Source organism: Ursus arctos, unplaced genomic scaffold (genome assembly GCF_023065955.2).
Source record: "Ursus arctos isolate Adak ecotype North America unplaced genomic scaffold, UrsArc2.0 scaffold_24, whole genome shotgun sequence".
NCBI lineage: Eukaryota > Metazoa > Chordata > Mammalia > Carnivora > Ursidae > Ursus > Ursus arctos.
In genome coordinates this window covers 9,321,178-9,343,872 of record NW_026622919.1, presented here as the reverse complement: position 1 = coordinate 9,343,872, position 22,695 = coordinate 9,321,178, and the positions used below count along the sequence as shown (strand labels likewise).

The 22,695-nt window shown below is 39.0% G+C and overlaps 1 long non-coding RNA gene across 1 annotated transcript in view; it reads right to left on the bottom strand.

The window, feature by feature from the left end:
* LOC130544744 (uncharacterized) overlaps positions 1–22,695 on the bottom strand; it is a 181,824-nt gene that overhangs the window by 129,819 nt on the left and 29,310 nt on the right. Inside the window, exon 2 of the long non-coding RNA XR_008961287.1 lies at positions 20,099–20,195. This is a non-coding gene — a long non-coding RNA (uncharacterized LOC130544744). The remainder of the gene's footprint in view (positions 1–20,098; positions 20,196–22,695) is intronic.

The window sequence follows — 22,695 nt, the reverse complement described above, 5'->3', positions numbered from 1 at the left end:
AAAATGCTGCTGACAATTAGCTACACTTGGTGTCAGGCACTTGAGAAGAAAAGCCTTAGAAAGAATCCTTCCTTTTTACACCTTAGCCTATCTCAAAGGTCAAGTAATCATGCTGACAATGTTTGAAAAAAAACATCACTTCCCATTTTGGGTTTTTTTTCTGTCCTAATAAATAAATCATTTACTCTGTGGCAAAGAGCCTGAAGAGAGAGACAGAACACCAGTGTTCAGGTCTGCAGTTTTATTTTAGTGGTCATTTAAAAAAATAACATTTCTTTTAAAAGAAAGACATAGAAACGAAGATTGAGAGAAGGAAGGGGAGAGTGAAAGGGGGTGGCGAGTTACTACTTCTAGAACCTGATCAGTGGTAGAATGGGAGATAAAAGAAACTTCTTACTTTCCCATCCTTTATAAAACTCCGCATCAGGCAGTAATAGACATGATCTTGGCAAATCTGTCTTTGTGCTCACAATTTCTAGGCTCAAGTTCTCAGTGTTTCCTCAAGAGGTAATTAACATAGGAGCTAGTGGGAGCACGATCTGAATTAAAACTGACCCCTGGACTCATCATGATAGCAGGCAACTTTCTATCCTTGCCTTTTCGGCATATAGTCCAACCGGGTTTGATTCCTTGCCTTTGGACTCAAACGCTGTGACAGTCAAGAACTTCTATTAAATGAGAAGGGAAGAGGATCCAATGGCTCACCCATGGGTTCTCTGAACGTACGAAGAGAAAGAATCATCTTTCCAGAAGCAGCTGTCTGTAGTCACAGACTCATCATCTAAATTAAAAGATATGCTTACACCAATACAGTCCATTATATTAATTCTTCAGTTCCAAAAGTTTAGAAAGCCTTCCACATTTCAGTGCTGCATGCTTCTCAATGTTAGAAATGTCTCCCTTGGGTCCATTCTAAGGTTTTTTGCTACAAACTAGGTTTGTGTGTGTGTGTGTGTGTGTGACATGCACGCACACATGGCTGTTCCTTGGGCAGCCTGTTTTAGTCTTTTGAGTTTTTAGTCCATCTCTTACTAATCCTATAACATTAGGCAAATGACTTCACCCTCCCCTCTGAACCTTATTTAGTTTTCTCATCAATAAAATCAGGATAATCTGATGAGAAATATAAAAATGCATATAAATCACCAAGCAGAGAACTTGGCACATGCTGGTCACAATAACAAAAATATATATTTTTAAAATTTTTATGATCAAAAATAAAGTTAATAACAAAAATGTCAATACTTCCAATGATCACTTTTATCCCATTGGAAGTTCTGTCTTGGGAATCTAGGTGAGCGGTTTTTATCACTGTTAATGTTTGTTGTCAGAATAACTAGCGAACTTTCTGTCTAATTTCATCACTCATGTACTGAACTAACTCATTAAGTGCCAAAAATGATGTCTTACACATAGAACCTCCTAAATTCTATTGGTTTGGTTTCGAACTTGGTTAGGGGCCTCAAACTCCATTTCCTCTATTTCCTTAGGGCCCTGAGACTCCCAAGAGAGTGCTGACCAGGCAGTGAGAGAAATGTGTCATGTGAAATTTGCCAAACAGACGTTGGTCCTATCAGTGAAATTCTACTCTGAGCGAAGTCCAAGGACTTCCTTAGTTTTCACTGTGCCCTGGACTAGAGTAAGTACTTTCGGTTTCTTAAAAGTGCATATTCAGAGAAGCCTCCCCCCTGAAAAACAAAGAACTGGGTTGAGGGTTTTCTGGCCTCTACAGTGAATACTTTTTGCCTCAGCTGTGAAACACATTCTTTAAGCAAGCTCTCTCATTTAATATCTTGTCAACATGCTGTCATTGCTGATATTTTCCAAAACAATTTTATCTCAAATGCCCACACATTGGTGAATGGATAAGCCCAATGCGGTATTATAGTGCAATACTGTCTGTTAATTAAAAAAAAAATAGATACAGGGGTGCCTGGGTGGCTCAGTCAATTAAGCATCTGCCTTTGGCTCAGGTCATGATCCTGGGGTCCTGGGATCCAGCCCCAAATCAGGCTCCCTGCTCAGTGGGGAGTCTGCTTCTCCCTCCCCCTCTGCCCTTCCCTTGCTGGTGTTCTCTTGCTCTCTCTCAAATAAATAAAATCTAAAAAAAAAAAAAAAAAAAAAAAAAAAAAGCATGGAATACTGACCCATACAACATAGATGAGCTTCAAAATCATTATGCTAAGTGAAAGAAGTCAGACACAAAAGATTCTATAGTGTATGATTCCATTTCTATGAAATATACCAAACACGCAAAACTATAGAGACAGAAAATAGATTCGTGGTCTCCTGGGATTGATCCCGGGAAAGGGGAGTGACTGTCAGTGGGCACCAGGGATCTCATGAAGGTTGTGGAAAGTTCTAACATTGGATGGTAGTGAGGGTTCAACAATCTGGTAGATTTACTAAATATCAGTGTACTGTACACTTCAAATGAGTGAATTTTGTGGTATGTAAATTATACCTCCATAAAGCTCCTAACACAGCAACCACAAAAATTTCACATTTATTCATTTTTCTCCAAGTTAATACCAATGGGAGAAGATAACACCTTGTTTACTACTATCATCGGAAACATTCTTTGCTGCAGCAAATCCAGGACAACTTTAAAAGGCAATCATAAGGACAGCACTGCATACTCCCACAATCACCAAAGTCCGCTTGATATTGTTGGAGCAGGTGGTGAAAATATGCAGAAGACAGGTCCACAAAGCGCCAAGCAGCGATTTGGAGACTTCCTCTTATATTTAACTCTCTGCCTAAAATGTCGACCCGACAAAAAGCCACAGGGAAGAGTCACGGGGAATTATTTATTTACCTGTGTTTGCAGTACCCTTTCTGTCAGATGTTTTACAGATTAAGAAGGGAAGGGAAAGTTCGGCACGAAGGAACACAAAATGAAGGCCAAGTTTTCTTTCTGTCATGACTCTACGCACCCCCCAACCCCCTTTCCCCTTCTCTTTTTTCCCCCAGCTCCATATTGCTACTTTGACAAATGACAATGCAAGAGAATTTATGTTGGGTCTTGGAGATTAGCACATTATCACAAGCAAAACAGAGCCCTCAGCTCTTGCCGCTGGGGAGCAATTGAAAAAGTCTTTGAATGTGATGCATGGGTCAAGACCCATTTCTGAAGAAGCAAGGATGCTGTTATGCTGGGACAAGTCTGGATAAAAGCCCTTGGAGAGCCAGGTGAAGACACTTCGGGCTGGATGAGGAGCATTTAGCCAGAAAGCTCATTCTGGGAAGGAAAGAGGAACCGGCCGCTCCCTGAAGACCTCTGTGTTGAATGATTTAAGGCTACCTGTAGGAAATGCCTTTTGCTTTATTGCTTTTTAGTCTCCCTGCTTTTCAGGGGGGAAAAATGAAGAAACACAACCCTGGCCTTCCCTTCCTTCGACTCCTGTCAGTATTCCCCAGGAAGTTTTAGTGGCAACTCTGTCCCATCAAGGCTCCTATTGGGCTCTTTAACAAGCCAGTCTACAGGTGGGATCCCAGATTAAACCAAAACAGGCAACAGAGGGTTTCCATTTTTGAAAGATGTTCAATTATATGTACACGTCTTTTAAAAGTTCGCAACGCTTAGTTCACAATATTGGGCTTAAACATTCAAAATACAAGTCACAAGACAATTTCAGGAGAAAAAAAACAAATACCAATTTTTGGACTAAATAGACTTGGGGCCTACACAATATTAACCCAGTCCTTCAATTATAGAAAAAATGGGCAAAATAACCTTGAGAAAGTATTCAAAAGAAAAGCTGCTTCTGAAGGTCATAAATAGCTGAACATGATTGCACATCGAGCTGGTAGCTTGATATCTACAGTATATCCTGAATAAAACCTAAGTGACAATGAAAAACCTTGGGTTGGCAGGTGATGAGGCCACCATAATACAACTTCCTGGAGACTGTTTATTGGTGATTGGGAAACTCACATTAATAGAGCAGGGTTTCTTAACCTGAGAGCAATTTACATTTTGGGTCTGATCATTCTTTGCTATGGGGGATATCCTGTTTGCTTAAAAATGTCTAGTGGTGGGGTGCCTGGGTGGCTCAGTCGATTGGGTGTCCAACTCATGGTTTCAGCTCAGGTCATGATCTTATGGTCATGGGATCAAGCCTCACGTAGGGCTCTACGCTCAGTACTGAGTCTACTTCAGATTCTCTTTCCCTCCCTCCCTCTCTCTCTCAAATAAAAAAAAGAAAATGCCTAGTGGAATCCTTGGCCTCTACCCACTAGATATAGTAGCATTCTCCCCAACCAGAAATGTTGTCAGACATTGTCAGATGTCCCACAGGAGTAGGGAGCAAAATCAGGCCTGGTTGAGAATCACTGATTTAGACAGAAGAGTTATACACTTCAGTTTTGACAAAGCTTTTGTCTGCATGTCAGACTTCCCAGTAAAAGCAAGATGAAGATACTTGTAGTGTGTGATGTCTTTCTGTGGAAATTATTGGTTTAGAAATAAAGCCTATGTATTTCTTCCAGCCAAAATTCATGTAGCTACTGGATGTTGGATGCTACAATTATACTTTTCAGGGCTTTACATCCATTCACCATTGTTCACTCTTCTGGACCCATGTTTTGGGTAGCTGTTCACACAATAGTAAGAACAGTAATAGCTATTGAACACTTCAGATGTGCCAAGTATTTATCTGAGGTCTCTCTACCTATAGTATGATTTGTAATCTCACAAAAGTCATTTGATGTCTGTAACTATTACCATATCTGTTTTATAGATGAGGCTTAAACAAACTTGCCAAAATCATTCAGTGATGGACGAATTTGGGATCACCCCATTTAAAGGCGGCATTATCTTTTTTAAAAGATTTTATTTATTTATTTGAGAGAGAAGGAGAGAGAGAACAAGAGAATGAGTGAGCACGAGCCAGCAGGTGGGCATGGAGAGGCAGAGGGAGAGACAGAAGCAAGCTCCCCGTTGAGCAAGCTCCCCGTTGAGCTGAAGACAGACGCTTAACTGACTGAGCCACCTAGGCGCCCCAAGAAGGCATTATTAAGAAGGCTGAGGTTAAAGGCCATGAATGCACACACTTCCATAGTTCTTTTTAAATTATGGGATAATCTCCAGGAATGATGGGCCATGTGGTGTTCTTTTCCTAAACTGGAAAGGGAAAATGCCCCCAGTTACTACAGGTAAAATCGTACCTACTCTCTTGTAATGTCTAAGCCTGCAGACATCAGAATGATTCTATTACCTGAGAGATCCTGAATGTCACCACATTTCTGCCATTACCACATATTCTCCACTAATTTTTGTTTTTGCTTATAGGTCCGTAATTATGTAGATGAAAGCAGGGGTACTTTATCACTGCAAAACTGGCCCCCAAAAGGGGACATCTGGCAATGTCTGGAGACATTTTTGATCATCATCTAGAGGAGGGCTACCAGCATCTAGTGGGCAGATACCAAGGGTTCTTTTAAACATCTTACAATACACATGATCACCTCACGCTGCACAAAATTATCCAGCCCAAAATGTCAACAATGCTAAGGTTGAGTGAGAAATCTTGGACCAAAGGAATGTAGTCAGCTCTAAATAGTACAGAAGATTCCCTGCTGTAACGTCTTTGGGAAACAAATATTCTCATAAATTAGTTGGGATATATCATTAATATTGGTTTTCTGGCCAATTAATCATACCACTCACTACTTCCTCATGGATTCTAAACAGATGGACAAATAGATGGAGAGGTGAAACATAACTCCAAATCTTAGTTATATTACCAGCAATGTTGGTTTGCAGAAATGAGCCTAAACTGGAAGCCAACATAAGTTTTCTACATATTTCCCCATGAATTAACCTCACCTACGCACAAGTGGAGCAAATAGAGAAGAGTGAAATCCGCCAAAAGACCTGTGGTGGTGAATTTTATGTGTCAACCTGATTGCACCCCCTGGTGCCCAGATTTATCATTATTTCTGGTGTGTCTGTGAGGGGTGTTTGTGGATGAGATTAGCAATTGAATCTGTGGAATCAGTAAAGTAGATGGCCCTCCCCAGTATCGGTGGACATCGTCCAATCCATCTGGGCCCAAACAGAACAAAACACAGAGGAAGGGAGATTCACTCCCTACTTGCCCGCCTGTTTGAGCCGGGACATTGGTCTTCCTTAGACTGGGACATATACCATCAGCAACCTTGGTTCTCAGGTCTTTGGGCTTGGACTGGAATTACACCATTGGTTTTCCTCAGTGTTCAGTTTGCAAACAGCAAATCATGAAATTTCTCAGCCTCCATAATCACGTGAGACAAATACTGATGATAAATTGCCTTACATATCTGCTGGTTCTATTTCTCTGGAGAACCCTGATTAATATAGGACCCTGGGATATTTAATACAAGGGTAAAAGAGAATGAATATGGCCCGCAGGCTGAGAGAGAGTGACTCTGCATATGTAGTGATCTTATCATCAGTTGGCTGATCAGTACAGCCCCCACACATCCCAAGAATGAGAAAAGGGGTACACAGTTCAGTACATTCAAGATGGCAGGAGTTTTTTTTTTAACATTTTATTCATTTCTTTATTTGAGCAGCAGAGCACAGGTGATGGGGAGGAGCAGAGGGAGAGGGACAAGCAGACTCCGCACTGAGGGAGAGCCCGATGCAGGGCTCGATCTCATGACCCTGAGTTCATGCATGACCTGAGCTGAAATCAAGAATCGGAGGTTTAACCGACTGTGCCACCCCCAAGATGGCGGAAGTTTTTATTGTCACGGTCATGAGCATAGGGAGAGAAGATCCTCAGCCCAAAAGTCTTATTTGAAGGAAGAGAAAGAATGACAAATGAGGAAAGTAAGGGGGAGTCAATTAATGAAAAATTATTCATGACTGGAAGAGATTTGGTTAAATATGTCTTAGTGAAAGATGACACTAGGGAAAGGATTATTAAAGATTGGAGACAGAGACATCTATTAGATTCTTTTAATGCTATAGGTAAGAAATGACGGGGTCTGAACTAAGGCAACAGAAGTGAATGGGAAGGAGAGGATAACTATGAGAGTGATGTGGAAGATAATTCAGAAAGAAGAGTCTAGAAAGAATTATCCAGTTTTTAGTTTTAGCTCTGGGGACCTAGAAGATGACATCATTTATTTAATAAGCACTTAAAAATAGTGCTCACTATGTGGCAGGAACCATGGCGAACAATTTTCAAAGGTTTACTCAGTTAATCCTAAGAGTGGTTCTAATGAAATAGGAATTATCACTATTCCCTTTCACATGTAAGAAAACTGAGGCCCCCGGAGACAACATCATTTGTCCAGAATAACACTACTAATAAATGGTAAATTCGAGATTCAAATCCAGGTATAGAGGTCCAAAATGCACAACATTACTGTTAGTAACCCACGGGTATATAAGAAAAGGGCAGATTTGTGGAAAATATAATACATTTCCTTGGACATTAAATTTTATTTTTAGTTTTCTGTGGAATATTTAGCATTTCCCTGAGCAAATTCAAATAGTAGGTACATTCTAAGAAAATATCAAGCAAGAAGTTCTATAAAGTTTGAAGTTAATTTTTAAAAAAAATATCACAGGAAAAGACATTCTGTAAAACAGTCACTTAGAATTATATTTTTAAAAATGTAATAGACCACAGGGAAACAGTTATAACCCAATCATAATAGTTATAACCCAGAAAAATAGTAATAGTTTTGCATCTGTTTGTTTATAACACAGGTCTAACTCTGTCTACCTAATAGATTAAGCAGACAAGCCAAGTATGTAAATATATTTAAAATTTTTCTATATCCCTTTCAGTCTTTCCTGGGAGCAAATTGCTAAGGTTGTTAATATCCGCCAGTTTCTCAGCACCACCCCCGCTTCTGCTACATATCTCCATCTATGAAGACATCTGCATCACCTGTATCTATACTGATCTTCTGGCCCTCTTAACTGGATTCTTCAGACCCTTTCCAATTGCAGAATCATTTTTTCCCTAATCAGAGTATCTTTATCCTACATTAAATTTTTATGTTAAAGGACTGTTCTTCTCTCCTCTAACTTAATGCATCCGATAAAGGAATCCAAGCTAGGACATTAGAAGACAGTATCTGTTGCCTCACCAGCTTTGACAATGCCTTAACCAAAAAGGACAATGCAAAAGAGTGGAAATTTTGGAAACTTGGCAGGGCAGTAAGGAACATATTTTGGGGAGGAAGTACTCTGAAGTCAAAATGTACTCCAAAGGTAACTCTTAGAGATATATCACCAGAACCCTGGTTCACTAACTTCCTAAGACTAATAATTTGTTTAATTTTAAAAATGCAGAGCATAAAAGATAAATTCTAGACAGCAGTTTGAAAGTTTACTTTGTTTACAGTTTGCAGGTTAGGTAAAGGTCTAATGACCTGATAAGGATATACGCCATTTTTAAAAAAGGTTTTATTTATTTGAGAGAGAGAGCGAGAGAAAGCACGAGTGAGGGAGAGGGGGAGGGGAGAAGCAAACTCGCCGCTGAGCAGGGAGCAGGTAGACGAATGTGGGGCTCGATCTCAGAACCCTGAAACCATGACCTGAGCCGAAGGCAGACGCTTAACCAACTGAGCCACCCAGGAGCCCCATATGCCGTTTTTACAAACGCAGTAGTGATCACCAAGACAGAGCACACTATTGGCAGCTGTTCATGTCTGACAACACAGATCAAATCCCTGTTATACAAGAGGAGACACAGATCCCTTTCAGCTTGGATATTCTGAACTTTTAAATTATTCTCTTGAATGCAATTATCTACACAGTGACACCTCTCTTCAAAACTCTCTATCCTTGCTTTTGTTTTTCTGATGTGTGATTTTGAAGAGGAACGATACAAATATTTGGTGTGTAATGGTACATCTTTAGGTAGACAGTTGGCCATCTGTGTTAATTTTGCTTTTACTAAGGCAAAATAATAAAACAGTGAATTTTTTATTTTGAAAATTCTCTCCTTATTGGAAGATTTAAAAAATAGTAATAATTTACACAGATAGCTTTCCTGTGTGAAGGTTATGTTCTTTAAAGAGATAACTGACTCATCTAACATCTCATATGCTTTGGATGTAAAGTAAATAAAGGTTCTGAGAAAGTGCATTTGTGATCGTGAGCTGTTGTATCAAGGGGGAAAATAATGTGGTTTGTCATCAATCTCTCCGTGTGGCATACAAGGGCTGACTTGTTGAAATTTTGTAGGCTTTTATTTACAGAGAAAACACAGACCCTGTGCTGCTCAGAGTCCTATCAGGCCACACATTCAAAGGAATCACATCTGAAAAAGAAACTGCTTAAATCATAACCTTTACAGATAATCTAATCCATAAGGAGACCAAAATTACTTTGCTCCTGTGAACAAGAACAAAACCTAAAGAATTTAATTATTTGCGAATTATTCATGAAAATTTTGATCCTGGCTCAAGGCTAGAGCTGGAAAAGAAAGACAATCCCTGACTGTTGCCAATCAGGGTTTCATGGAAGAAAAATATGGAATATTTCAGCCTCAGCATAACACCCCATATTTCCAAGTTTTGTTAAAAAAAAAAAAAAAGAGGTGTTGCTAGAGACAAGTGAGACTTCAGTGGAAATAGAACTAAAAGCAGACCCTCAGAGAAAGAAATGGGATATGGACTGTTGCTGGGAAAAAATAATTGCAGTGATGTGTGTTGTTTAGTTATAATGCTCAGATTGTAAGTTACATTTCGTGAGAAACATATGGCCACGTGCTAAACATCCATATGCCATAGTTAATAAAACTGAATGCCACTGATCTATCTTATACTACTGATCTTACTTAGTGGTTGGAAGTCCATAAATGTACAAGTATGCTATGCACACACACATACACACTCACACCCTGATGCATCTGGTAGATGCAAGTAATTTATATGTACTTAGGGCTTGATACAGATGGCTTTTGCCAAAGTTATGGAAACAGCCTAACTAACTTATCTTGGGCCATGATCTGTTCCATTGTTTCTATGTCATCCAGGCCTCAGATGAAAAAAACAGTCAGTATGGTAGCAAGAAAAGAGGAGTTAACACTACATAGATGTTATACGGTTTTGAATTTTGAAACTTGAGATTATATATTCTAGTCAATAAAGTCATTTTTTAAAAGATTTATTTATTCATTTTAGAGAGAGAGCAGAGCAGGAGGGGCAGAAGGAGACAGAATCTCAAGCAGACTCCACACTGAGCACAGAGCCCGACTCGGGGCTTGATCCCATGACCCTGAGATCAGGGTCAAGCTGACACCAAGAGTTGGACGCTTAACTGATTTCACCACCCAGGGGCCCTGAATAAAGTAATTTTTTAAAGAAAAAGTATTAGCTCTTCTGCCTTTTAGTGTCGTCATTTTGTATATGTAATTTAATCTCTCAGCATCAGTGTAAAGAGGATAATATAATCTACCTTTTAGGGTTGTTGGAAGGATAAGAAAAATTGGTATTGAAAAGTAGCATGGTCTTCATACATAACACAGGAGTTTTTCTCTCTGTCATTACTCACTGGTTGCCGTGAATGGAGCACACAAGTGCAGAGCTCCAGTACAGAGGTGCTCTCTGGGGTTCTGTGCCCACACCCATGCTGCAACACTTGGGCTGTCTTTCTAAAGAGCCGGTCTTCAATAAAAGCACAGACTGGAAATATTGCCTAGGTAAGAAATGCGTCATTAATTGAACCTTATACATTCTTCTCAAGTTTAGGATGAACAAATAAGACATAATTTAAATCTGAGGAGCACTTAATAAGAACATCTGTTATATAATATAGAGATGTGTGGCATTGATGCTTATTATTCATAAGTACAAGATCATCCCATTGTCATAATTATTAGGGAATCTTCATACTAAATACTTCAAAACTGGGACCATCATTTCCCAGCTCCTGATTTCCATTGCTGATTAATTCAGCTAAAATTATTTATTGTGTATTGTTAAATAGATAAGGCTTTTTGACTGTTCCTCACCACAGGTATTCTATTTTTTATTTTATATATATATATACATACACACACACATATATAGTACACATATAATTGAATATATATAATAAATGAATAAATAAATGTTTTATTTGTCTCGTGTATCTATGAGTCAGACACTATGTTGGTTCCTGAAACAGCAGTGAGTATATGAGAACAGGTCGTTTCCTAAGGGGTTTGCATTCTATTAAAGGGAGAAAGGCAGTAAACTAGTTAACAAACAACTATACACGATCATTCCAGATAATAACAAGTGTTGAGAAAAACAAAATAGGGTAATGGGATTTAGAGAGATTGAGGAAGTTATATGAAGGAGAAGAACCACCTTACGTCAGGTATTTGGGGAAGGTCTCCCTGAAAAGGTGACATTTCTTCTAAGGTATGACTAATGCAGAAGGGCCAACCCAGTGAGAATTTCAGAAAAGGGAGTTCCAGTCAGAGGAAACAAAGTATATGGGCCCAGAGTCCAGAATGAGTTTAATGTACTTAAGAAACAGAAAGGAGGCCAATGTGGGTAGAATATAGTTGGAAAAGGAGAGCAGAGTAACTTGGAATGGAAAAGAGAATCAAGGTCCAAGTCCTGGAGGTCCTTCTGGACCAGGAAAGGGATCTGGTTTTTAGGCCAAGTGCCACAGAAAGCCCCTGGAGGCATGTAAGTAGGGAGATGGGCTGCTGGGGTCCAAGAGTGGAAGAAGCCAGACAAATTAGCAGGCTATTAGAATCATCCAGTGAGAAAAGACAGTAGTTGGGAACAAGGAGGAAGCAGTGGAGATGGGGCGAGTCCCTGGGTTTGGATTTGGGGAGCAAGAGGCAGAGAGGAAGCAAGAATCACTCAGCTGCATAAAGTCCATGTCATCTTGTTCGATAGGGTAGCCCTAACTCTTGGCACGTATTAGTCTGCACACAGCAAAAGTTTACTACAATTACTGAAAGATAAGCTCTTCTCTAGGTGCTATCTCTGGATTACCCCGTGTAATTCTCACAACCTCATGGATTAGATTCTACCATTTCCCAGGTTTTATATAGAAAGAAACTAAAGTTAAGTAGTTTAGTTAAGTAATTTCCTCAAGGTTAAATAAGTGGGAAGCCGTGGTCCTGGAAAGCAAGCCAGGGTGGATTTTCTGACTTCTTTAGGGCTCATGCGCCTATTTGCTATTTCTGGAAATAAAGACTAAATGCAAGTCATTAACATCTTCCCCAGAAATGGTCTACATGGGGTTCCTGTATAGTGCTATTCCTACTGTTTAAGAATGTTTTAACCTTGGTTCCTGATTTAATAATAATAAAAGCTAGTATTTGTTGGATCTTCCTATGTGTCAGGTACTCTACCAGACATTTTACACTCACTGGATTAATTTAATTCTAACACAAAAGCTATGAGATAGATACTGTTCTTGTTCTATAGATGATAAAGTTAAACGCAGAGAGTCTATCCCAGTCTATTTAATTCCAAAGCCAATGATTTTAACACAGAAGTTATGGGAAGAACCAATGACCATTTTAAAGTGATCAACATCAGAGAAATGCAAGCTGAAACAGTGTAAGGTATTACTATACATCCATCAGAATCACTAAATTTAGAAGACTGACAAAACCAAGGGTGGTAAGAATATAGAGAAATTGAAACTCTTGTGCAGTGCTGCTGAGGCTTTAAAATGGCACAGTTATTTTAGAAAACTTATAAGTTTCTAAAAAATTAAATATACACCTACTCTCTGACCCAGTAATTCCACTCTTAGGATTGTCTCCAAGAGTGCTGCAGATACTCCATGGCAGCCATTTTGATTCAGGAAACTATTGAATACTTACGAGGTACCATGTAGGTGTATATTAGTCAGGGTTCTTCATAGAAACAAAACCAATAATATGTACAGAAAGAGGTTTTCTATAAGGAATTAGCTCACATGATTAGGGAGGCTGAGAAATTCAGACTCAGCAAAGCCAGTGGTTCCTGTTTGAGACCAAAGGACTGAGAAGTAGGTGCGCTAATGGTGTAAGTTCCAGTTCAAGTCAAGTCCAAAGGCAGATGAAGATTAATGTCCCAGTTTAAAGTCAGTCAAGCAGAGAGAGAGAGAATTTTTATTCTAGTCAGGCTTTAATGGATTGGATGAGGTCCACCCACAATGGGGAGAACAATCTGCTCTACTCAAGTTTATAGACTCAAATGTCAATCTCATCCAGAAACTCCTTTACAGACACACCCAGAAATCATGTTTAACCAAATATCTGGGCACATAAAATTAATCATCACACATGTTAAGCAACCTAACTCATTTTATACACCATGAAGAACCCCCACTAGGATGATCATATATCCCAGTGTGTCTGTACCTATTGCCCCGGTATTACTACTGATAGCATGTCTTCTCACTTTCAAAGAGCCCAGTTTGCATAGCAAACGATTTGGTTGCCAAAATTCAAATCCATGTGTTCCTTCCTATAAGCCTGTTACCAACTACGGCATAATCTGATGCTAAAACTTTATACCATCCTTGATCCTCCTTCTGCTAAATGACAGAATAAGGCCGATGATTAAAATGCAGTTAAATGTTTTGCACACTACCCACGAAACAAATATGTATAGTTGATCGAGAAAGAGCATGTGTACATGTCTTCATATCAAAATGTTTCAACATGTTTCCAAAGAAGACATACAAATGGCCAACAGACACATGAAAAGATGCTCAACATCACTCGGCATCAGGGAAATACAAATCCAGACTACAATGAGATATAACATGTTGGTCAGAATGGCTAGTATCAAAAAGGCCAGAAATAACAAGTGCTGGTGAGGATGTAGAGAAAAGGAAACCCTTGTGCACTGTTGGTGGAAATGTAAGTTGGTACAACCACTATAGAAGACAGTATGGAAGTTCCTCAAAAACTTAAAAACAGAGAAACCATACGATCCAGTAATTCCACTACTGGGTATTTACCCAAAGAAAACAAAAACACTACTTTCAAAAGATGTGTGTCCATCTCTGTTTCTTGCAGCATTATTTACAATAGCCAGGACAGGGAAGTGACCCAAGGGTTTACCTATAGATGAACGGATAAAGAAGATGTGGGACATATATATAATGGAATATTTCTCAGCCATAAAAAAGAGTGAGATCTTGCCATTTGTAACAATACAGATGGACCTAAAAGGTATTATTTTGAGTGAAATAGAGAAAGAAAAAAATACATACAATTTCCCTTATATGTGGAATTCAAAAACCAAAAAAATGAATAGACAAACAAAATAATAAGCAGACTCTTAAATACAGAGAACAAACTGGTGGTTGCCAGAGGGGAGGACGGTGGGGGGAAAGGCAAAATAGGTAAAGGGGATTAAGACGTGCAAGATTCCAGTTATAAAATAGAGAAGTCAAAGGGATGAAAAGTACAGCATAGGAAACAGTGTCATTAATATTGTAATAATGTCGTATGGTTATAGGCAGTGATTGCATTTCTCATGGTGAGCACAGAGTAATGTATAGAGTTGTCGAATCAATATGTTCTATATCTGAAGCTAATATAACATTGTATGCCAACTGTACTTCAATAATAAATAAAAAAGAAATAAAACTAAAAGAAAGGCTATTCAACTGTCACATTTGCTCTTAACTATCAGGATATTCTCTCTCATTAACAAAGTGGCAGTCTCCTTGTATAAACTGTTCTATAACTTTTTTCTTACATCTTAATGTTGTATTCAGTTAAAGAACAGTTTTAGTGTGCAATATCTAATACGATTCTTGAAAGAATCGCTTAATGTGAACAGAATAGACACCATCTACCCAGGCCTCTAAGCCATAAGATTACCTGTTCTCTCATATCTAATGAGGGCCATGATACCTCCTAAATTGTTCTTATATTTATATGCCTTCCTTCCCCACAGCCACTTTTCTTGTTGATTCTCACCTTCATTTTGGTCCCCTACCCCTTACAACTTTCCATGCTGCTGGAATTCTCTTCTTTCAAGTGACCCTTTGTTGATTAATCTCCAAAATAAAAATCCGATTGTGTCTTTCCCTTGCTTAATCAATTCGCTGGGTTCCTGTAGCATGGCATAAAGGGACTTTCATGACCTAGCTCATGGTCTCGTTCTGTTCTGGCCATTCAGAACTAATCGAGGTGTTCCCAGGATATCCTATTCTCCCTTACATTTGGGTTTAGGGGTTTTAGAAATGCTCTTCCCTTTTCCTGAAACTCCTTCCCCAAATTGTACCTGGGTAATTATTATTTGCATTTCCTGGTTCTGCTTCGATATCATATTCTCCTTTACACCTTTCCCGGTCCTCAAAGACTCCAGTTGCCTATAACATTCGGCGAACATCACACCCTAGCAGTTATTAAACCACATTACGTTGCCTTTAGAATTCTCTGACTCACCTTTACTCTTGCACACTTTTCTGTATCTAGAACCAGACAACCGGATGGCAAGAGATTATGGTCATTTTAGTTATCATCACATTCCCCAGGATCATTTGGACTGCCTGATATAATGTTGAGGCTCAGTGAACACTTCTTGAATAAATTAATCAATGAATTACTCTCCATTTCACAGACTAAGTAATGGAGAATACGTCAGCTACCCAATTGAAAAATAGTCATTACGTACCTATATAAATAAATACATAAAATGATGTGATAAAAGACATGACAAGAATAGATAGGGTTGGAGGGGCGAATGGAGGGTGTGATGCTTTAAATAAGTTGACCATAAAGGTCTTTTCTAAAAGGGTGTGAGCTGAAGCTTAAATCCTAAGATCCAAGGCCAAACACACATAAGTAAGAATTTGTTCCTTACATTTGCTCTGGCAGGAAGAAGAAATTCCCTGAGGCAATGGGACACTAGGCACATAAGTTTGGATGAGGCACATGTTTGGAAAATTTCAGGACATAGAGAGACTCTACCTATGGAATCGCCCTCCGGGGGAGGATGTGAGCGTATGGGGCACACAGAGGATAGAGCAAAAAAGTTCAAAGATGCTAATAGAAAGAAGAAGAAGAGGTAAACAAAGAGTGGATGTACTGAAGATGAAGTTCTGACTATAGTGAACTTTAAACCACCACCACCGACAAATCCAGCAGCATTTACTTTGCTAAGTAAACGGGACTCTTTTTTCTTTTTTCTAGAGGTTATTATTTGAGTGTGTTTTCCCTAGGAAGAGAGCAAAACTGCCAACAATATATATATATTCGTATATTTTCTCTTTACAAAGAAAGGTGAAAGCTAATTAAACTTTTAAAACATGCGAGTCTATTCTTTTTTCCTCAGAACCTACACATTTCTGCTTTCCAAAGGCAGAGTGTCCTTTTCATAAAGATTCTGAAAGCTTATCCCAATAAATGTGTTCTTTTCACTGAAGCAAATGATTACATTTATTTTTTCAAAAACATTAAAAAGGTGATGAGATCATTTATTGTTGCTAAACTTTAATAGCGTCTAAGTAAGGGGGTCGGTATTTTTTTTTTCCTTGTTTGTCTGTTGTTTTTTCCGCTCTTGCTGGACCAGTAGCAGCCTCCAAATGACATGATGCTAAATCAGAATTTTTTTTTTCCTTTCCAATTTGAAAAGAAAAAAAAGCAAAACCTCACCTCAGCACCAAATGAGGCAGTTCATGCTGGTTTTGGAAAAGGAATTAGCTCCGGAGAGAAAAATAACAAAGTCCGTTCTGAGGTCTTTCCTATATATTGAGAAGGCCAGTTTGGAAAGGAAATGCGGAAAAACAAACAGAAGGTACCCAGGCTTCTTTATCATACCTGCAGAAGGATATGCTAAAGTCTACACAGCCCTATCCTGACGCCAGGTCTTCATTATTTTTTCTCTTTTACAATGGCACCCACTGCTCTATAAAGTGATCTGTTGGGACTTCAAAGCCATGGCAATTGCATGTGGCACAGGATGTACGCAATTAATTATGTGATGCTTAAATGACAGGGTGTAGGAAAAATAGGGGAGAAGAAGAAAAAGTTAAAAAAAAAAAGCAAAAAAAAAAAAAATCCAAAGTAAACTCAAAGACCTGGTTGTCTGCCTGCCAAGAACCAGTAGCAGATAAGGCCTCCAGTTGCCGTGGAAACTCAGGCCTCCAGGAGCCAGAATCCAATTTCAGAAACCACAAAATCAACATAAACGTGTGCAAAAATAAAAAGGTTTGTTTGGCAAGTAATAAGGAGAAGGGTACCAATGTATAAAACACATGAACCAAGGTGACCTCGGCCAACTGAAGCCGTAATGACGATGATGTCCGTGGCAGATTTGGCACCTCCAGAATGAGCGGTAACAAGACACAGTCCACGCTGCTTTTTGTTATCAGGTAATTGCTACCTTTTTGAAATAGAACCATCCACCACCTCTTCCCATACCTCACGTCAAAAAACATAACACCACCCTTCCTGAAAGCAAGGCTGGTAGACCCTGATTTTAACCCAAGAGGCCAGAAAACAGACAGCTAGATTTTTCGTTTGTTCCTTAGATAATGAACCACAGGCTATCCCATCCAGGACAAAGAAAAATGGATTCTGTGTAGAGAATCCCTTCTGCAGGATCTGCAAGGAACATTTACATTCTCAAGTAAGAAGCAGGCTTCACACGCAAGCTCTGAATAACTGCAAAACTCCATGTTATTCTGGGCTCGTCATTTAATTTGCTTAAGTTTGGCATAAAGAAGTATCATCTAAAATAAAAACTCTTTGATGGGCAGACAGCTTTTAATTCATCCTATTCTCCCAGAAATTATTTACGTAGGCAACATTATTTTTGTGCTTTTCCTTCATTTTCTTTAGAGACTAGATGCTCTCCTAGACTCACTTCATCAGTAGGCTGATGAATAATTTGCTTAAGTAAGACCTCCCAAGCTTGAGGTCATGGAGAAAATGCACCAGCATATTTGGTACTGAGGAAGTTCCTTTTCCAGCAAGAAAAAAAAAAATTGAATTACCAACAGATAAATATATAAAGAAAGAAACCAAACCCAACGCATAGAAATGTCAAATATATATCAGTTCACTCTAGATATACCCCCTTCTCCTTCATCTCTCAATCCTACAGTTATGTTCTTCAAATTGACAAATTTAAAATGTATAATTCCATTTACAATAACCTATATTGTCTATTGCTTGTGTAGAAAACTCCACCTCCCTGGCAGAGACACTGCTAAGTGTCTAACACATCACTTCCTTTGTCAGCCAGGCCCACAGCTAAGGCTGATCTGGTGGCTGAGTGCCAGCCAATGTAATGTCGGCGGAAGCCATGACCACCACTTTCAAGATTGGCCCTCTTATGATCCTCCATACTCTACTTGTCCATTTGCCAGTTAGATACAGAAGACCCAATGTGCCTTTCCCTTTCCTAGAAGATAGCATATCACATAATGGAGGGATTCTGGCTTCCCGATTTAGCACCTAGAGAAGAGCTGTTGAGAAGGGCACTCTATGAAGGGCATCCATGCTAGACTTAGCAGGGCTGATAAATACACTTTTAATATGTTGAGCCACAAAGGTTCATGGCATTGGTTACCACATTGCATACTCTATCTACTACAACACCCCTCAAAAACCAGCCTAACCATTACCTATGACTATGAAGCAGCCTGGTACATCTAGAAAAGCCAAGGCATCTTCTTGGCACACCTTTGCTGTGGCATCCAGCTCTGTAAGAGCCCTAATCACATGTGATCGTTACATAACTGTTACTTTAGTAAGCACGCCAGGACTACATTTTTTTTTTTCAATATTTTCCGGGTAGAGTACCATCTAAAAGCACATGTTGACACGGGGAGTCTAGAAAATGTATTCATCAATATGCACATACCTAGTAAGGATGAAGATAAAAAAGTCATAAATGTCTGAAAAGGGTAGTTTCTTGTCCCTCCAGCCAAAGAGCTTTAAACAGACCACTGTGTAAGCTGGACAATTAAGGAAAAACTCAAGATCTCACATTTTGAAGACTCAAGGAATGGTCGGCCACAGTGATGAGAAATACCTTCCTTCTGGAAACTCTAAGTGGCAGGGAGAAAGCCCAGAGCCTTTAGCTATTCAGCATGGTGCTGCATTTTGACATGATTCAAGTATCTGTTATTTTGAGCAAGGTTTGCCCAATATAAAATTCTACCAGGAGCAGAGAAAAATTTGTGTGACTTTAAGAATGAGAACCTAATGATCTGGAGAGTGAGGGCGAGTTGATAATCTGTCTTTTTGCTTTCATAACTCCTTAGGGAATTATAAGAAAGGAAGGCCAATATTAAAAAAAGTGTTCATTTAATTCTGCTCACAAGTTGATAATGCCACACCATTTTCTCACTAAAAGTTGCAACTTCATTTTTTTTCATTCACTTCTATTGAATACCCACTTATTGGCTATATTCATGGTGTAGTCCTATAACAAGTTAATGTGGGCCTTAGAAATCATGTTTCTTAGAATATTTAATGACTTTAGAAAGTTCTAACATATTGTAAGTGAAAAGAAAAATCAGGGTATGTAATTTAAACCTACAATGAGGGGAGCCTTGGTGGCTCAGTCAGTTAAATGTTTGCATTTGGCTCAGGACACAATCTCGGGGTCTTGGGACTGAGCCTCTCATCGGGCTCCCTGCTCAGCTGGGAGTTTGCTTCTCCCTGTCCTTCTATCTTTCCTCCCCCCACCCTTGTGCTCTCTCTGCCTCTCTCTCTCTCTCTCAAAGAAATAAATAAAATCTTTAAAATAAAATAAAATAAACCCTACGATAAAGTATTTGAGAAAGAGGTTGAAATATACAAAAAATTAAAAAGCTATTTCATTCAGTAAATTATAGTTGATTTTTATTTAATTTCCTCTTTATAATTTTCCATAATTCCAAATTTTATCTACTAAATATGCCTTGTGATTTGATTGTCAGCATTCAAGGTAAGGTTAAGACAGCCTACAATATTAAAACATATTTAAACCGTGCATTCAAAAAAAGGAGAGATCATGAAAATTAATGAAATAAATTCTATAATAACACTAATCCTACAACGTGTTGGGTGATCTTCAAAGTATTGTATATATATTAACTTATTTAATAACATCCTCATGCCACCCAACGAAGTAGGTAATCCTATTACTTTTTACAAACAAGGAAACTGAATCACAGAGAGGTTGAACAACTTACTTGAGGTCACTCAGCTAGTCACTGGAGGAGTCAGGGTTTCAGTCCAGGCAGTCTGGCCTCCAGAGGCTGCACTTCCAGGCACCACACTGCAGGATGGCTGCAAGAAACAAACACAGTGTTTGCCTTCGGGTTCATCGATCTCAAAGCAAACAGGAATAATAGGTTCTGTAGATTTACCTTTCTATTATAAAAACACAAATAAGCATTTAACTGATTCTATAGATGGTAGGCCTAGGCCTAGGAATTGATTATGAAAGTTATCTAATCCAAAGTGAGCACGAGTTTTGACTGTGTTACTGGAGAATATAGAGAACTAAAACCCAGGCTAGAGAACAAAAAGAAGCAATGAAGCCTTACTTGAGCTCAGGAGGCATGGCCTTTCAAAGCTTTCATCTTTCTGTGGGGAAAGGTAGATAAAGAGATGCTTCCTTCCTAGAACAGGGCCTGTTACTGGTCATAGCCCCAGATCTTATCCCATTGTCTCTGCATGATCAAAACCACTACAAAGGTCAGAGTGGGGCAGAGGAGCAGCGTTGAACCAAATCTCTTTGGCAAGATCATTTCTTCCAAGGGGACATCATTCATCTAATAATGTTGCACATTAAATCAATTTGCACCAAGAAAATGAAAGCCACACATGGTGATATATAGCCTATGGGAGCTCCCCAAATGAGCCCCAGTCCCAGCCAATGTTTTAGTCTCTTGCTACTTCTTTTATTTTACACAGAAAATTAAATTTTAGCAGTTGAGTTCTATTTTCGTTTAGTATGTCTATTAAAAGTCTGGCTGTAATATTTATGAATACCAAAACAAGACCACCAGGGCACATATGTACTAAAAGCAAGTCTCAGTCACAGATCTACCAAGCAGTTCCTCAGACATTAATAAAATAATAATATAAAATTCATTAGCTAAAACTATAATTGAGAGGTTCAAATTGGAAGAAAAGATTGAAAAGAAAAAATTTTAAATTTTGCAAAAAATGCCCTTTATGTGATTTAGAAACCCTAGCCTTCCTCTTGCTTCTATCCTGGGGTTGATAAAAGACGTAGACTCAGGTTCAATGATAGGTTCATCAGATTTCATGACAAAGCTTTCAAGAAGATATTTTAGAGGAAACACTCAAACATTCACTCAAAAGTATGTGAAAGTCTCAAATGCAAGAATGTTAATGCAAGAATTTTTTCACCCCCAAGTGTTTTGTTTTGTTTTGTTTTGTTTTGTTTGCCAAAAGTTTTGCTGAATTCCTAGTGGCTTTTATTTTATTTTGTTTGGTGGAGGTAAGGGTTGGCTTACAGACTGTCTTGGGATACAGTGAGTAGAAGGAGACAGACAATTTACTGTGAAATTGTTAGTAGCCAATTCTGAAGAGAGATAAATAATGATAAAACATATTAAAGATACACCATCTCATAAATAATAATGTGAACTAATGGAGAAACAGGATTTGATTCGAAAAACAAAAAAAGGAGTTCGTTCTCTATGCTATTTTCCAGTAACATTACCATCCACAGTTTAGCCATCCGTCAAAATTAAAACTGAGGACCATCCTTGCCACTGGAAAATATAAATACATTTCTACAAGATGAATTAATCTGAATCTTCAGTGAAAAAAATTAACCACTCATTTCGGGTTCATCTTTGACTGTGAGGCAAACTTCGTTATTTTTCCCTGGATAACTTTATAAAAAGATAATATTTTCTAAGCATTAATTCTCAGGACTATAGCATCTGCATCATTAAATTGTTCTATTGCTCTCCCCAACCCAAAACCACAGAAAGGAGGAGGAAAAGAGAAAGAAGAACTAGGAGAAACTGAGTCTTTCTTCACAGGTTCCCAAGTCATAAACCATCACTCCTCCCGTGACACTCCTCATCTTGCCTCTTTCCTTCTTGCCACCCTCTCTGCTAACCCTTGGGAGTGGGCCTTCCTTCATCCACCTGAACTGACCCTATCAGAAGTTTCTGTGCTTTTACATGTTTCTGAGCCCAGGAACAAGGTTACACAAACACTGGCCTTGGGATGGAAGAAGGCTTGATGGTTCCCGCCAACAAACTGACTTTTTCCTAAACGTTCCTCCCCCTTTCCCCTCTCTTTTTTCCTATAAAGAAGGAAGGCCTCTTACTGAAGCTATAGGCATAGGGAGAAAAATGATGAGAGAGGGTGGTGACATAGAGCAACCTGGTGAGAAAAATGTGCCAGAGTTCTTAATGGGTTTTGCTCTTCAGTTGAGTTTCATTTAGTAGCATTTTCTGTGTTACTGGATTGGCTTAATCAGAAGGGATTTAGGTACAACATCAAGCCTAGATTCACCAACTGTGTGTGTGCGTGTGTGTGTGTGTGTCCAAGAGCATGGTGATTTTCAGATTGTGGAGAACCGCTGGCTAAAAATCTTTCCACAAGGAAGAGAGGGCATGGTTTTCTTCTAGTCAACTTTCAAAGGAACGGCTCTGTCATCTGAACCCAGAGCTAAGGTGGCCCACCTAGACTTTACAGGGCTGATCTGCCTGAGTCCATTTCTCACTCTGCCTCCAGAATGGCAAAATGCCAAACACTCTCTTGGTAATCTTGTGCACTCGGCAGCTTTCAGTTTTCT